The sequence below is a fragment of the Somniosus microcephalus genome, chromosome 11 (assembly GCF_052327205.1).
Source record: "Somniosus microcephalus isolate GS21.2 chromosome 11, FLI_Smic_1.0, whole genome shotgun sequence".
NCBI classification, from domain to species: Eukaryota; Metazoa; Chordata; class Chondrichthyes; order Squaliformes; family Somniosidae; genus Somniosus; species Somniosus microcephalus.
Window position 1 is genome coordinate 57138006 of NC_140997.1, and position 15671 is coordinate 57153676.

General features: G+C 44.6%; 1 protein-coding gene across 4 annotated transcripts in view; it reads right to left on the bottom strand.

The window, feature by feature from the left end:
• The window catches only part of mrtfba (myocardin related transcription factor Ba), a 320882-nt gene that overhangs the window by 211732 nt on the left and 93479 nt on the right, over positions 1–15671 (bottom strand). For 3 of the 4 annotated variants that reach the window (XM_086000754.1, XM_086000756.1, XM_086000757.1), the window contains exon 3: positions 9137–9241. The gene's annotated coding sequence lies outside the window, so the exon portion shown is untranslated. Of the gene's footprint in view, positions 1–5696; positions 5780–9136; positions 9242–15671 lie in introns of all 4 variants that reach the window. The other variant, XM_086000755.1, reaches the window with a different exon arrangement.

Consider the following 15671-nt stretch of genomic DNA (forward strand, 5'->3'; position numbering starts at 1 on the left):
TCGATTGTACTGGTAAAGGCCTTTGTGAGTGTTTATCGTGAGGTATTTCCTAGATGCTTCTTCCACCTCCATTTGTAGATACGCTTGAGCCAGGTCAATCTTCGTAAAACGTTTCCCTCCAGATAGTGAGGCGAAAATATCTTCAATCCGCGGAAGCGGATACTGTACTGTGTGCAGGACTGGGTTCACAGTCACCTTGAAGTCCCCACAGATGCGAACCTTCCTTGGCTCCCCAGGCGTGCTGCTCAATGCTTTCTTCATTACAGGAACGATGGGTGTGGCCCACTCGCTCCAGTCCACCTTAGACAGCACCCCCGAACGCTCCAGACTCTCCAGTTCAGCTTCCACAGCTGGGCGTATCGCGTATGGCACCGGTCTGGCCTTGAAAAATTTTGGGGTTGCGTTATCCTCAATCTTTATGGTTGCCTTTACTCCTTTTAGAGTCCCAAGTCCTTGTTGGAACACCTCTTCCATGTCAGATAGAATTTGTGACAGACGTCCAGGTGCGACGTCATCATCTTTTTAGTCAGTCACAGTTAGTGCCTGAATGGAATGCCAATCCAACTGTAGTCTTCGGATCCATTCACGTCCCAATAATGGTGGTCCTCCATCTCGTAGTATATACATGTATAGTTTCTGTGTTTCCTTTCCGTTATATTCAACTGGCACCCTTATTTTTCCTCTGGGGTAGACCTTTTGCCCCGTGTATGTCTTCAATACAATGGACGTGTCCTTTAAGGGTATGTGTGAGAATAGCCGCTCATAGTCTCGTCGATTCATGAGAGTTAGGGCTGATCCTGTGTCCAATTCCATCTTCACTGGGGACCCTGCTATCATGAGGGTGACCCAAATGGTTCGGTGATCTTCTTTTGCGATCACGTTGTGTAACTTTAAACAACTTAGTCGCCTGCTCCCAGAGTCCTTATCACTCTCCTGATCTTCTGAACTACTATCTGTCAGTTTCTTTACTTTCCTGTACTGTCCCTTAGTAGTTCTTGTCGTGTTGGTCTTCTTTCCCGACCTACAGACTCTTGCTATATGTCCCATTTTCCCGCATTGCCTGCATATTTTGTCTTTAAACCAGCAGTCCTTCTGCTCATGGGTTGTTCTGCCGCAGCGATAGCACTTTTCTGCTCCATACGCCATTTCGTTAGCGCTGTATTCTTGTGGTTTCTGTTGTATTTCCACAGCTCCCTGTGCTGCTGCTTCGTAGGATACTGCCACGCTGAAAGCCTGTTCTAGCGTCAGGTCCTTTTTTGAAAGTAGTCATTTCTGGGTTCCTTCACTCTGGAGCCCGCAGACAAACTTATCCCGTAAGGTGTCTGCCAGTCCTGCTCCGAACTGGCAGTGCTTCGATAACTTGCGTAGTTCTGTAAGATAGTCAGCATTGCTCTCATCTTTGTGCTGGTTTCTTTTATGGAACTTGAATCTTTCTGCTATCAGCAGTGTAGGGCTAAGATGTTCCTGTAAGATATGAACAATCTCCTCAAAACTTTTCTCCATTGGTTTAGCTGGGGTAATTAAATTCCGCAATAGGCCGTACGTACTCGCACCCATCAGATTTAATAATACCGACGCCCTCTTTCCATCAGCCACCTCATTTGCCTTGCAGTACACCTCAATTCTTTCCACATACGTGGTCCTGTCTTCTACCTCGTTGTCGAAAGCAGTGATACTGCCACTTTTCGGCATCTTGGGCGATTTAAAATGGCGCCTCCCGCGCTTTTGCTTCTTCCCCAATGGAATAAAATGGCACCTCCCGCGCTTTTGCTTCTTCCCCAACGGGATAAAATGGCGCCTCCCGCGCTTTTGCTTCTTCCCTTTACTGCCACGCTGCTCCTAGCGTTCTACGGGGTAATGGCGGCGACCCGCAGCTTCGGCGCGTCTCGCTTTCCTTCCCCCCCCGTTTAGTTTCTCTCCGCTGGCCTGTTCTCGAGCACCGACCGCGGCCTGTGCGCTCCACCCTCTCTCTCTTGTTTTCTTTTCCCGGCAACGCTGCGCGGCCCGATTTGTAGAGCCGCTCGATCGAGCTCGAGCCCGCCGCAGTCCGGAAGGGTCAGCGCGCTACCTGCTACCAGCACGATTCGCTGGAACCACAGTCTCTCCCGCAATTCTCCAAACACCGATGGATTCTTCGGGCGGTTGCCCTCGGTCGACGCCCGTTGCTCAGACTACGACCTTCCAGGACCTTCCTTTCAGGCGAGATCCCCATGAGATGATGCCACACTGCAGGTGAGTTCGAACTTACTCGTCGCCACTGTAAAGTCCGCGCCTCAATAATACACGGACTTCGGGAGAACAGTTTAACAGGTACTTTACTGAACAAGAGGCAGCTTGAAACTGAAACTACAGAAGCCTGCTAGGGCCTTTTATACAGGGGTGGTCACTGCCGGTACTGCAGTCTAAGACCAGTTATTCCCTTAAAGGGACATACACAACACCGAGCACTAATTTATCAATGTCATTTACACATCAATTCAGTCCAACTCACCACAAAATAGCAGGCACACATTCTACACCTGCAACTTCTCACATTGCAGGTTTCAGATTTCAAACGGCTTCATGGGTTAGTGCCAAGGAAATGTTAGAGACTGCCTCAAAGGGAGCGAGAAAAATTGGGGGGGCTAGTCACCGCCTGCTGTTCTCACTCACCTTCTGGTTGTCAGAATGGCTCTCGAGGAGGCCTGGAAACAGCTGTTAAGCCAGTTCCTTTAGTAAGGGTGCCTGCGTGGTGCTGGATATGCAGAAACAGGCATAAAGGACCACAAAAAACACTGTTGGGCAATTCACATAAATCTGGCATAATCTTCTTGCCGTTAAAATTAAAAGGTGGAGAAGTTTGTTATCTTCACCATATCAATTGGCATTACATCACTTAACCTAGTAAAGACATGCATCCAGTAAGCTTGTCAATCTAACATATTACAGTTGTGGTAGGTAAACAGTTTGATGACTTGTACCACTTTTATAGTAATAGATAAGTTACAATTCCCAAAGAAGACCATCTTTCAATAAAGAATATTTTTCTGTTTAGATCTTGCTTGTAACATTTATAAATATGTAAGATTCTGAAGTTGCACAACACCTCCCTTGTTGAAATAAGAGGAGAAAACCCAAGTCTATGCACATCTACAAAAGCAAAATACTGCGGCTGCAGAAAAGTCTGACGAAAGGTCATCGACCTGAACCGTTAACTCTTTCTTTCTCCACAGATGCTGCCTGTCCTGCTGAGTAGCTCCAGCATTTTCTGGTTTTATTTCTATGTACTTCTAGTTGTAAAAGAAACTAATGGCTCAGAAGTGTACACACTGTTTCCAATGAGCCTTTTCAAAGTCTGGCAGTATAGCAAAATGACAGAGTCCAGCCTGAGCCTGCCAATATATTTTACTGTGTTTAAATTTACTGTTAAAAGGATTCTCAAGAGGCTAGTATTTTATTTATGTAACCCCAAACTATACAGCCTGGCAAAAAAATCTAATTTTTTAAATAACCATAGCTACTTCAGAAACAGTGAAATATAGCAGTCTTGCAATGGGCAGGAAGTCAAAGATATTGGGGCAGAAATTCCTCCCCAAATGCGTGAGTACGGAAGGGGTACTCGCGCGTCTGGCTGGAGGAAATGCCAGTTTTCAGCATGCACAGCGCATGCGCTGAAAACCGGCATTTCCTCTCCTCTAACCCAAGAGGTGAAGAGGCTAGCGCGTGCGCTGTAGGGGGCAGCGCGTGAGTCTTGGATTTCCTCTGTTTTGGGGGATTTGCGCATGTGTAAAGGCCTCCGGTCTTTACGCTTGTAAAAAGCACACGTAGGTATTTATTTTTACAGATAAGTGGTGTTTTAGTGTAATTTAGAATTTTTTTTCCACAGGTTTATTATTTTAAAGAATCTACAATAAGGTAAGTTTAGTTTTAGACCCTTTTTATTAAAAATTTATTTTTTTCAAAAAAAAGAAATTATTGTTTAAATTATTTTTTAAAACTTATTTATACTTAATTTAATGATTGGGATGTTTTTTAAATTTTTATTTAAAGTTTAAATAGTGTTTTGGGCCCCCGTAGTTTTCATGAGTTTGACAGTTCTTACTCGCAAACTCATGAATGAACCTTCCCCTCCCCTGATTGGTTGTACAGTGCTCACCTGATCCCAGCCAGCACATCGCACTAACTACACCGCTGGATCAGGTAAGCACTGCGCGCTGACATCTGAACCGGGCCTGTGACAGGAAATGCAAGCAGGCCCGGTTTCCAATGTCAGCGCGCAGGGTGAGTGCAGATCGGGGGCTTGCACCCGCGGGAAGCCCCCGACCCGAATTTTTGGCCCATTATTAAATAAATGGCATCAGGTGGCGCCACAGCCAGCCCTGATCACAATTATTTAAAATTCTCTCATTTCTATACACTGGTTTAATCAGTTGTTCTTTACGAGAGAGAGTAACCTTATTTTCTAGATGCATGTTTATTCTCTTTCTCCAGTCAATCCAAATTTCATGTTGATTTAAGTCAGAAATACTCCTAAAAAAATCCTGCAACTCTCTTTAGAGTTTAAGGGCCACATTTTACTCTGCATGTTAGCATTTACGAAAAAAGTAAATATGAGTAGACAGATGAACGTGACCAGTAGAAAGTGGTAATGGACTTATTTTTATTTCTTTAACCACTTTCTCCCATGTGTTTTTCAGAAATTAATGGCAAGAAACTGCTTTTAAGTTTTGGTCTCAGAAGGACATGGAGGAGATCCAGATGTAGTGGTTCAGCCGTTGACCATAGGACTATAGATACTAAGGGTATGCAATCTGAAAGAAGTTGATTAATGTCATAGAAGTCAGAGTTATACAGCACAGAAAGAGGCCCATCGTGTCCATGCCGGCCATCAAGCCCTGTCTATTCTAATCTTATTTTCCAGCACTTGGTCCATAGCCTTGTATACTATGGCATTTCGAGTGCTCATCTAAATGCTTCTTGAATGTTGTGAGGGTTCCTGCCTCTACCACCCTTTCAGGCAGTGAGTTCCAGATTCCAACCACCCTCTCGATGAAAAAGTTTTTCCTCAAATCCCCTCTAAACCTCCTGCCCCTTACCTTGAAACTATGCCCCCTGGTTATTGACCCCTCTACTAAGGGGAAAAGTTCCTTTCTATCTACCCTATCTATGCCCCTCATAATTTTGTACACCTCAATCAGGTCCCCCCTCAACCTTCACTGCTCTAAGGAAAACAACCCCAGTCTGTCAAGTCTCTCTTTATAGCTGAAGCGCTCCAGCCCAGGTAACATCCTGGTGAATCTCCTCTGCACCCTCTCCAATGCAATCACATCCCTCCTATAGTGTGGCGACCAGAACTGCACACAGTATTCCAGCTGTGGCCTAACTAGCATTTTGTACAGCTCCATCATAACCTCCCTGCTCTTATATTCTATGCCTCGGCTAATGAAGGCAAGTATCCCATATGCCTTTTTAACCACCTTATCTACCTGTCCTGCTACCTTCAAGTATCTATGTACATGCACACCAAGGTCCCTCTGATCCTCTGTCCTTCCTAGGAGAAGATTAAGTACCTTTACAGCACTGCTTGTGGGCCAGGAGGGGCAGGAGTGCTTCCCCCTGGCCCCCCCCTCCGTACAAAGGTCACCGGGATCAGACCCCTCCCCCACCCCACGGGGTCGGTGATCGGGCCCCAACCTCTGGTCGTGGATCAGGCCTACCTGCTCCTGCAGCCTACTCCGGAGTCGTTCCCGCCCGACTGGTAGCCAAGCCTATCAATCAGGCTGACTTTCAGGTGGGGAACCTGTCAAGTACAAAAGATGCACACTGTGGAGCCAACTCCATGATCATTGAACGGCGGAGCAGGCTCGAAAGGCCTACTCCTGCTCCTATTTCTTATGTAGGGATCCTGTCCGAAACTCTGCACGTGCCCCCCAGCCTATGTAACCCGCCCCTGTTAATATCCAGACCCATAATTTTAGAATGTACCAATGTTAAGAGGCATTAGAACAATAGTTAGAAGGGTAAGAAGGATAGGTGAACATGTTTTAGCCCAACAAAGAAGGATAGGGCAAGTAGGTAATGTAAGGGTAGAAGAACATCTAGCAAACAGTGGCTGTAACAAAATTAGTTTCAAAGCGAAGGGCAACAGTCAAAGATAAAAATAGTTTACTGGCAGATATGGCAGTGGACCAATGATGGGAACTTTAAGGTACAGAATCATTAAAGTACAGACTAAAAATATTCCCTCAAGAGGCGAAACAGGTGCAGCAAAAACTGGAGTTCCTTGGATGAGTAGAGAAATTAAACTTAAAATGACACTTCAAAGAGAGGCATATAACAAAGCTAGGGATAACAATACAAAAGAAAATCAGAATGTAGAAAATATAGAGAAGATGCAAAATAGATTAGAACGGCTAAACGGGGACACGAGGAATGACTGGCAAAGAACATAAAGGGAAATAGTAATGAATATTATAAGCATAAAAGTTAAGAATAGGTAAGGAAAGGGTAGAGTTGATTAGGAACAAAAGAATCCCCAAATGCCGAGGGAAGTCGAAGAGGAAAAAGCAGAGGCTCTGACCACAATCTTTCAAACACACTGGGATATGGAAGTTGTACCAGAGAACTGGAGGGTTTACAATGTACCAAGAAGGGGGAGAGAAATATAAACCAGGTAACTATAGACCAGTCAGCGTAACATACTGGCAGTGGGTAAGCTTGTAGAAGCCATAATGCGAGGTAAAATGGATACCAACTTAGAAATACATGGGTTAATTAAGGACAGCAAGCACAGATTTGTAGAAGGCATTTCAGGGTCAATTTGGTCTTCCAGGGAGAAACCTGTGGGAAGTGGGTAGGGCACGGATAACGGCCACCTGGAGGAGTCAAACGGAGAATCCGTCCCCGTTTCCAGGTTGCCGCTAATTTGCATGATTGACGCGAGCTGCCACCCTAAAACATGCTACCCCCAGGCAGCTCGCCGACTAGGAGGTGGGAAATCTAGCTCTGCAGGCTTACCTCTGCACTGTCAATCCTTCCCTTCCCTGCTTCCCATAGCAATCCATAGGGATGAATTCACTGCAACGGCTTTCTGCTTGTACTCACACCCTCAAAAGTTGCTACTGCCCTCACAACTATAATAGAAGTGTTTAAAACTGTGAAAGGATGTGACAGGGTAGATAGAAGCAAACTGTTTGCAATAGTTGAGGGGTCAAGATGAAGAGCCATAATATGATTAAATGCAAGAGAGTTAGCACAGAGGGCAGGAAACATTTCTTCACAGAGAGTCGTGAGGCTGTGGAATTCACTTGTGTCAGTGATTGAGGCAGAAGCTATATAAACATTCACGATTAGATTGAATAGGTGAATGATCAAAAGGGGGGTTTAAGGAATGTGGTAACAGGATGGGTAAATGTGATTCGAATTATTTATTTGCATGGAGGGTAAAGGCTGACATGGACTAGTTATCAAATACAAGGACTGAAATTCTGCAGGGAGTAGGTGCCTCCCAGTGTGAGGATGCACCTGCTCGACACCTCCATCACTGACCCTGGTGGACTTTTCAGGGGTGGTGGGAAGCAATGTTCCCTGAAATTTTTTTTGGGCCACAAAGTCCCTTTAACGGGCTGCGTGGCCCATTCAAATATCCGCGCATGTGCGGTTTTTGCATTTAAATGCCGGTGAGCCGGTCTTCCAGAGCGCCACGCGGTTTAAAGGGAACATTGGTGGGAAGTCCCCAAATTTGCATCGCAGGCGTCCATGTCACAAGGGACACATCTGGGGCAACCCGCCAGTTCTAGGAGGCTGGGAGGCCCAGCCAAAGCCCACTTCTGGTGGATGTGCCAGAGCCTCCTTTGTAAGGGGGGCTGAACTCCTTGGCTATAATTTTAAAAATCTTCTGTACTCCAGGCCCCATTTCTGCCATTTGCTGGCATGGTATGTCTGGTCTTTATGGCGGGTCGCTCTGAGAGATTCCCTGTCCCTGTCCTCACCATCTCACCTTGTGCTGCTAGCCTTTTCGGGGTAGGCAGAGGTTTCACCCACAATAAGGCCTGCAGAAACTGTGCAAGGCCAGGGCCTGGCACATCCAGGGCCCAGCCTAAATTCTGGCCATTCCGCTAAACTCCTACTGGGTTACAGCAGCAGTACGCCAGAAGGTCCACAGATTTTCTTTTTCTAAAAGGTGCAGACTATCGAATATGGACAGACATGTATTATATTTATATCACATTACAGTTTTTAATTTAAATTATTATAGCTGTGAATACATATTCCCTTGAATTAAAATTATTTCCCATAGTGCAGTGGAAATGCAGCACGGCAGGACTTGTGCCTGCCGTAGGGATTCCTCCCTGAACTAGGTATATTTTTCAGCCTGAGGATTATTTATATAATCTCCAGCCTCTATGAAGGGGGAGAGAGAATGGAGATTGGCTGCAGAAGGCCATGGCGGTCCACCACAGTGTAACATGGCCAGCAGCCACTATGCTGTCCGTTTAAATTGAAAAACAAAAAATAATATTTTCGAGAGGTTACTGCATGGAAATGACCTGAGCTGCAAATGTTCCTCGTTTTATTATAAGCTTTGTTTCTTTTCCTCCTTTAATTTTCCCCCTGCTGCAGCCATTAGCATCAGTGAGGGCATCACAATAGAGTCCGACCCTCTCTTCCTGTAGCAGTCACCTATGTACACTTACAGCAGGAATCGCTGGTTAGCGATCGGGTGAATCAGCGTGGATTGAATTTTGCATTCCTTTGCCTCAGAGCCACTGAGGACAACTGTAATTTCCCCATCACCACCACAGCTGATATCAGCTAACTCAACACAGATCAGCGAATGATCCTGGGATCTTCCTGTTCTGTAGGACTCAATGCCACACACCACGTAATGTATTTACTGACGCGTATATAGAAGGGAGAAAGCTATAAGCTTTGTTTAATCATGATAGCATTACAGAACCTAATGAACTTGTGCAGCCGATAATACGCTATTATACTGCTCTGCAATTTCCTCACCATTTTCCATTAGGGGGTCTACAACCCAATGCTTGCTTGCATCAGTGTTCTAAATCCAAAAACATTAGCCAAAGAAAAACATAGGTACTTCGCACACCTGTGCACATCATTCAAAACATCCTTAGTTCAAAAATAAGCTTACTTCAAGCAGACAGTCCACTTGGTGTTGTACGGCCACGTCTGTAGTTCAACGTTTGTGCGTGGAAGTACCCGCCATTGTTAAAACTTGGTGAGATCAAGCAGTTAGCTGCAGGCAGAAGACAAGAGTTCAGATTAGTTTCACCTATTATTTTTGTGCAGAAGTGAACTAATTCTAGTTCAAATGGTCTAGAACATTGAAGTTGGCTACAAACTGAATAAATTCCTTGTGCGATCATAATTTATATTTCCAGATGCACTCAGTGCCAAGAACAGTAAATACTCTGAAAATAATACATCTTGATAATGTATTCCAATGCTGTATAAATTATCATGACACATGTACTGTAAATATAAATCCATATTGATAATGATAGTGCCATTAAATTGTTGAAAATCTGAAACCCGACCCCAACCCGCCACGAATGCGCCTACTTCCGGTTTAACCGGGGTGGACTGGGGGTCGTGCGAGTTACCCGCTTTCACGAAGGTCGGTCATTATAATATGTTAATGAGCCTGCGTGCCTCAGATTTTAACATACTTTTACATTGAACGGCTGCGGGCTGGGTTTCCCCAGGGCTCGGGAAACTCGGCAGCTTAAGGGAGCTGTGAGCAGGTAAGTGCCTTTCCAGCACTGCTTGTTGGCCAGGAGGAGCAGCAGGAGTGCTTTCCCCCCGGTCCCCCAAGCTAACCTGCCGCGAGCGAGCTCCCTCCCTGCGATCCATTCCCCCACCACCCCCAGCAATCTCCCCCTGCCCTGCTGACTGCAATCTCCTCCTCCCTCCCACCACTCCTCTCTGCTCCCAGGCTGTGGCCTTCAAGTGCAATAAAGAGTTCAAATGCGGTCTTGCCGTTAAATTCGGCAGAATCTCCGCGTTAACCACATTTCCGGGATTCTCGGCCGCTACAACCACCCTCCTCCCGCCAATATCGGGGCCAATGGATCGCCTGCGTGCTGCAAATATCAGAATGGAATGGGTTCCTTTACAGCTGTGCACTCCAACCTGCCCAATTTTCCAATATTCACTCAGCACAGACCCAGGAAATCCTCCCCATACAGTTCAGATTAGTATTGACACCAATTCAAAATTTGCAGTGAATTTGACATTCTTCTTTCAGGCTAGTACAATTTGAAAACAAGTGAAACATGGTATTTGCATCTTTTGCAATTAGGACACATGTCAAACATTTGCAGTAATTGCTGTTTCCACCTGTTCCAGATTAAGTATTACTTTCATCCTTGGAAATAAGATAAAAGTAACAATTCTGCCAAGATTTCCCAACAGATGTGAAGGCAAAGTAGAAGTTCAAACAGGTTTCTTTACAAATTGAAACAGTCTCTAGGTTTCACATCAATTCTACCATAGAAATCACAGCACAGGAGAAAGCCATTCAACCCATGGCCCCCATGCTGGTGTTAGCGCTACAATTGAACCCATCTACTCTAATCCCCTTTCTCTGCAACCTTTTATCTCTGTCCTTCTAAATTATTTATCCAATTCCCTTCTCAATAATATTATAGTCTCGATAGCAAAATACTGCGGATGCTGGAAATCCGAAATAACAACAGAAGACGCTGGAAAAACTCAGCAGGCCAGGCAACATCCATGGAGAGAGAAATAGGGTCAACGTTTCAGGTCGAAACCCTTCTTCAGAGTTCTGAAGAAGGGTTTCGACCTGAAACTTTATTTCTCTCTCCACGGATGTTGCCTGGCCTGCTGAGTTTTTCCAGCGTCTAATATTATAGTCCCTACCACTTTATATCATTCCATGTTCTAATACCCTTGTGTCTGTGTGGGAGGGGGGGGGGTGAATTGTCTGACTTCCCACTTTGATAATCCTCAGTCTACGCAGTATTGTTATCAATTCGCCAACCAGTGGAAGCAATCTTCACATTATTTAGTCTTTCAAAATCTTTTATAATTTTTAAAAACCTCAATTATATCATCACACTGTTCCAGTTAAAAAATAGCCACCATTTCATACTTGCCAACCATCCACATTGTGGGGGCTGAATCTGCATGTCCATGTTTGTGGGTGAAAATCAGTGGAGAGCAAGCACCTATGGAGTGCTCCTACCAGAGTCCTGTTGCTGCTGTAAACAAAGTGATTGAACACAATTTCACGTGGGAATTCTTGATCTGTTGAGAATTCCAACCCAACCCACAGAAAGTTCAATCATTTTGGCTTACAAACAGCAGCAACATCAGGATTCTGGTCAGGTGTGGGGGAGAGGGAGGGAAGAATAGAACACAGAAACAGAATTAATTAGGCGGGTAAAGGGGAGAATGCCAGCATGAATTGGGGGCGGCGGGGGAAGGAGGAGAGGAGGTTGCTCGCGTGAACTGGGAGAATTAGAGGGCAAAAAAGTACCTCTGTGAACTCTTGGGAAGGGGGCGGGGATTGAAGGGAGTAGCATGTCTCTGAACTGAATCCAAAGAGGTAAAGTGCCTCTGTAAAATGGGGAGGGGGGGTATAGTGTCTGGACTTGGGTGGGTTGGAGGGGAAGAGAGTGACCCCAAAGTGTCACAAAAATTAACATTTTCTGGGAAAGCATGCCAACTGAACCTCTCTCCCCTTGCCCCCCAGAATATAAACCTTGTGCTTTCAATACGTCTCCTTCACGCTTTCATGTACCTTTGTCTTTTCTTCTTCCAGTATCAGTGAAGAAATGTTGGATATATCTACAACTTAAGTTCTAAGCTTTTGTCCCACTGCACTCAGTGCAATTACTTGTTTTTGAATGGTCAGCTTTGCTAATTTTCTAGGTTGGTATATATGAAATTTTGCACACCTTTCTTCATAGCTATAACCTTTCATTCCTGACATTATGCTAGTGAATTTTCATTGTACCCTTTCTCTAGTGACTCTCATTCCTATAATGGGATGCCTTGAACTACAAGCAATATTCCACTGTAGCCTAACTAATATTTTGCACAAATTCAACATTACTACCTTGCTTTTATATTCTACACCCATATATCTGCCCCAGAGGTTTGTTTAAATATTTTCAGCAATTTTTATTATAGTTGTCTGAAAAATAACACTGATTTAATACTGAAATGTACACGATTTACTGCAGAAGTCGTATCCCTGAAAATCGTATTCAACCTGGTTTAATTGCAGGTGCAGCAATAAAGTGGGAAGGTTCCACCTTTGTTTTGCACACACACTATGGAGTACCTGATCAAAGGCTGCAGCATCTTCTGGGGTGGAGGGGAGAAAGAGCGGAGGAAAAATTATACAGCGATCAAATGATATATGACTTGACCAACATGAAAGGAGTACCAATGTAAGTGAATGTTACGCTGAAGTGATGGTAGGCAAATAAAATGGCTTTATACATAGAATGGTGACAGATTGGAAAAAGAAAGAGAAATAAGACACCGATGATAGGAGGCAATTTTCCTTTCTCTACTCCCCCCTGCCCTCCCCCACATGAACACCTGGGTGGTTGCTTCATGAGAACATCCTGTATTGGTTACCTAAATGGAAGGGCAGATGTCGATGACGAAGTCCAACATCGCCTTCAGTGTGCCAGTGCAGCCTTCGGTCGCCTGAGAAAGAGAGTGTTTGAAGACCAGGACCTCAAACCTAGCACTAAGTTCATGGTCTACAGAGCAGCAGTGATACCCGCCCTTCTGTATGCCTCAGAGACATGGACCATATACAGCAGGCTCCTCAAAGCACTGGAGAGGTACCACCAACGCTGATCCTGCAAATCCATTGGCAGGATAGGCGCACCAACGTCAATGTTCTTGCTCAGGCCAACATCCCCAGCATCGAAGCTTTGACCACGCTCGATCAGCTCCGATGGATGGGTCACATTGTCCGCATGCTCGATATGAGACTCACGAAACAAGTGCTCTACTTGGAGCTCCAACACGGCAAGAGAGCCCCAGGTGGGCAGAGGAAACGCTTCAAGGACACCCTCAAAGTCTCCTTGAAAAAGTGTAACATCCCCACCGACACCTGGGAATCCCTGGCCCAAGACCGCACAAAGTGGAGGAGAAGCATCCGGGAAGGCGCCGAACACCTCGAGTCTCTTCGCTGGGAGCAAGTGGAAGCCAAGCGCAGGCAGCGCAAGGAGCACACGTCAACCCAAGCACCCCACCCAACTGCCCCTTCAACCACCATCTGCCCCACCTGTGACAGAGACTGTAGGTCCCGCATTGGACTCATCAGTCACCTGCGAACTCATTTTTAATGTGGAAGCAAGTCATCCTCGGTTCCGAGGGACTGCCTAAGAGAAGAGGGTCTACCTTGCACGTCCTACTGACTAGCCAAAGAGGGCACTGGTAAAGGTTTGAGCGTAAATCACCCTCAGCAACTCAGAGGTGTGTCCAGCTCTAAAGTAAAAAGACAAGGGGATAAGTTACAAAACATTGTTTCACTGGTACATCACATTACCGACAAAGGCTACACAGCCATGAAAGAGACAACAAAGGTTATATTTAAAAACAGAAAAAAGTTCAGTGTAACCAACTGTGTTTCACTGTTAAACCATTTACTGTGTTGCAGTGAATGGTAAGATGCTGAATGAGAGCGAGCTTTGAAGTGGTGCACAATGTGTGCCATTTACCACCAATTATCAGGGAACAATTCTAAACATCTGTAAACATTTGTAAAATCAAACTAACCAGGTGACCAATTACGGACATTCTTGTGAAGCAACTAACCACAAGTGTTCAACAATAACTTGCATTTATATAGTACCTTTAACGTAGAACATTGTAACATTGTAAAGCATTTCACAGAGGTGTAATCAGACAAAAATGGACGCCAAGTTAAAGGAGGAGATATTAGGAGGGGGTGAAGATTTGTACTTTTGTGTACCCTTGAGAAAAAAAACTCAGTTGTTTATTGCGACCCTGCATTTGTCACAAAGCAGATATGCTTTATTTTGAAGAAGTACGCTGCAATTCTTTAATTTGTGATTACATCTGATGGAGTCTGAAAAGACAGACGGTCACTAGACAGAACCATAGCTCCAAAAGTAGACCACGTAGTTGCAGATAAAAGAAAAGCAAATTTGCATTCAGTCACAACCTCTCTGACCAAATGATAAAAAAAGATTAAATATTATTTATTGAAGATTTATTTACATGTACTATAAAATCAGGTGCTAAGCCAGATCTTCATGCCTGCTTTATATGTCTTTAAAAGAACAGCGACTTACACAATTTGTTTTTTAAACAAGACATAACAGTAACCAAAACCAGGTGAATATTTTATATAGCAATGCAATTTATAATCCAGATTTCATCACCCATATTCTGTGCTAAAATGCACTGAAAGTGACTGAAAAGCCACAGCACTGACAGGTAGTGGTCACGGATTTTCATTCATGAGATACAACAACTTGTACTTAGATAGCGCCTTTAACGTAGTAAAACGTCCCAAGGCGCTTCACAGGAGTGTTATAAGACAAAACATTTGACACCGAGCCACCCAAGGAGAAATTAGGGCAGGTGACCAAAAGCCTGGTCAAAGAGGTAGGTTTTAAGGAGCGTCTAAAAGGAGGAAAGAGAGGCAGAGAGGTTTAGGCAGGGAATTCCAGAGCTTAGGGCCGAGGCACAGAAGGCAGACTGACTTCTAGTACAATAGCAAAATACTGCGGACGCTGGAAATCTGAAATAACAACAGAAAATGCTGGAAACACTCAGCAGGTCAGGCAGCATCTGTGGAGAGAGAAACTGAGTTAACGTTTCAGGTCTGTGACCCTTCGTCAGAACTGGAAACTGCATTTTCTGTTGTTATTATAGGCAGACCGACTTGTCTGGTAAAAGATCAGTGAAAATAAAATCATCTTTCCATCCTTCACAAAGAGATAATATATAGCAGCTACATCTGCTTTTGAGCAACAAAAACAAACACTCATTAAAACTATTGTCAGCTGTGGCTCAGTTGGTAGCACTCTCGCCTCTGAGTCAGAAGGTTGTGGGTTCAAGTCCCACTCCAGGGACTTGAGCACAAAAATCTAGGCTGACACTCCAACGCAGTACTGAGGGAGCGCTGCACTGTCAGAGGTGCCGTCTTTCAGATGAGACGTTAAACCAAGACCCTCTCAAGTGGACGTAAAAGATCCCATGGCACTATTTCGAAGACAAGCAGGGGAGTTATCCCCGGTGTCCTGGCCAATATTTATCCCTCAACCAACATAACAAAAACAGATTATCTGGTCATTATTACGTTGCTGTTTGTGGGAGCTTGCTGTGCGCAAATTGACTGCCACATTACAACAGTGACTACACTTCAAAAAGTACTTCATTGGCTGTAAAGCGCTTCGAGACGTCCGGTAGTCGTGAAAGGCGCTATAGAAATGTAAGTCTTTCTTTTTTTCTTTTTTTATGTTGTATAAAAAAAATACATGTTATGGCTAAACAGGACATATGGTAAATATCTCCACTTGCAAGGTAAACGTAACTCAATCGTGACAATTGTCAGTTACCTGGTCCTGAATCATGCATTATTCCCGACCATGATAGATCTGCTTATTTTAATTTTTGGAGGTCATTATGGGGAACACCAAATGGAA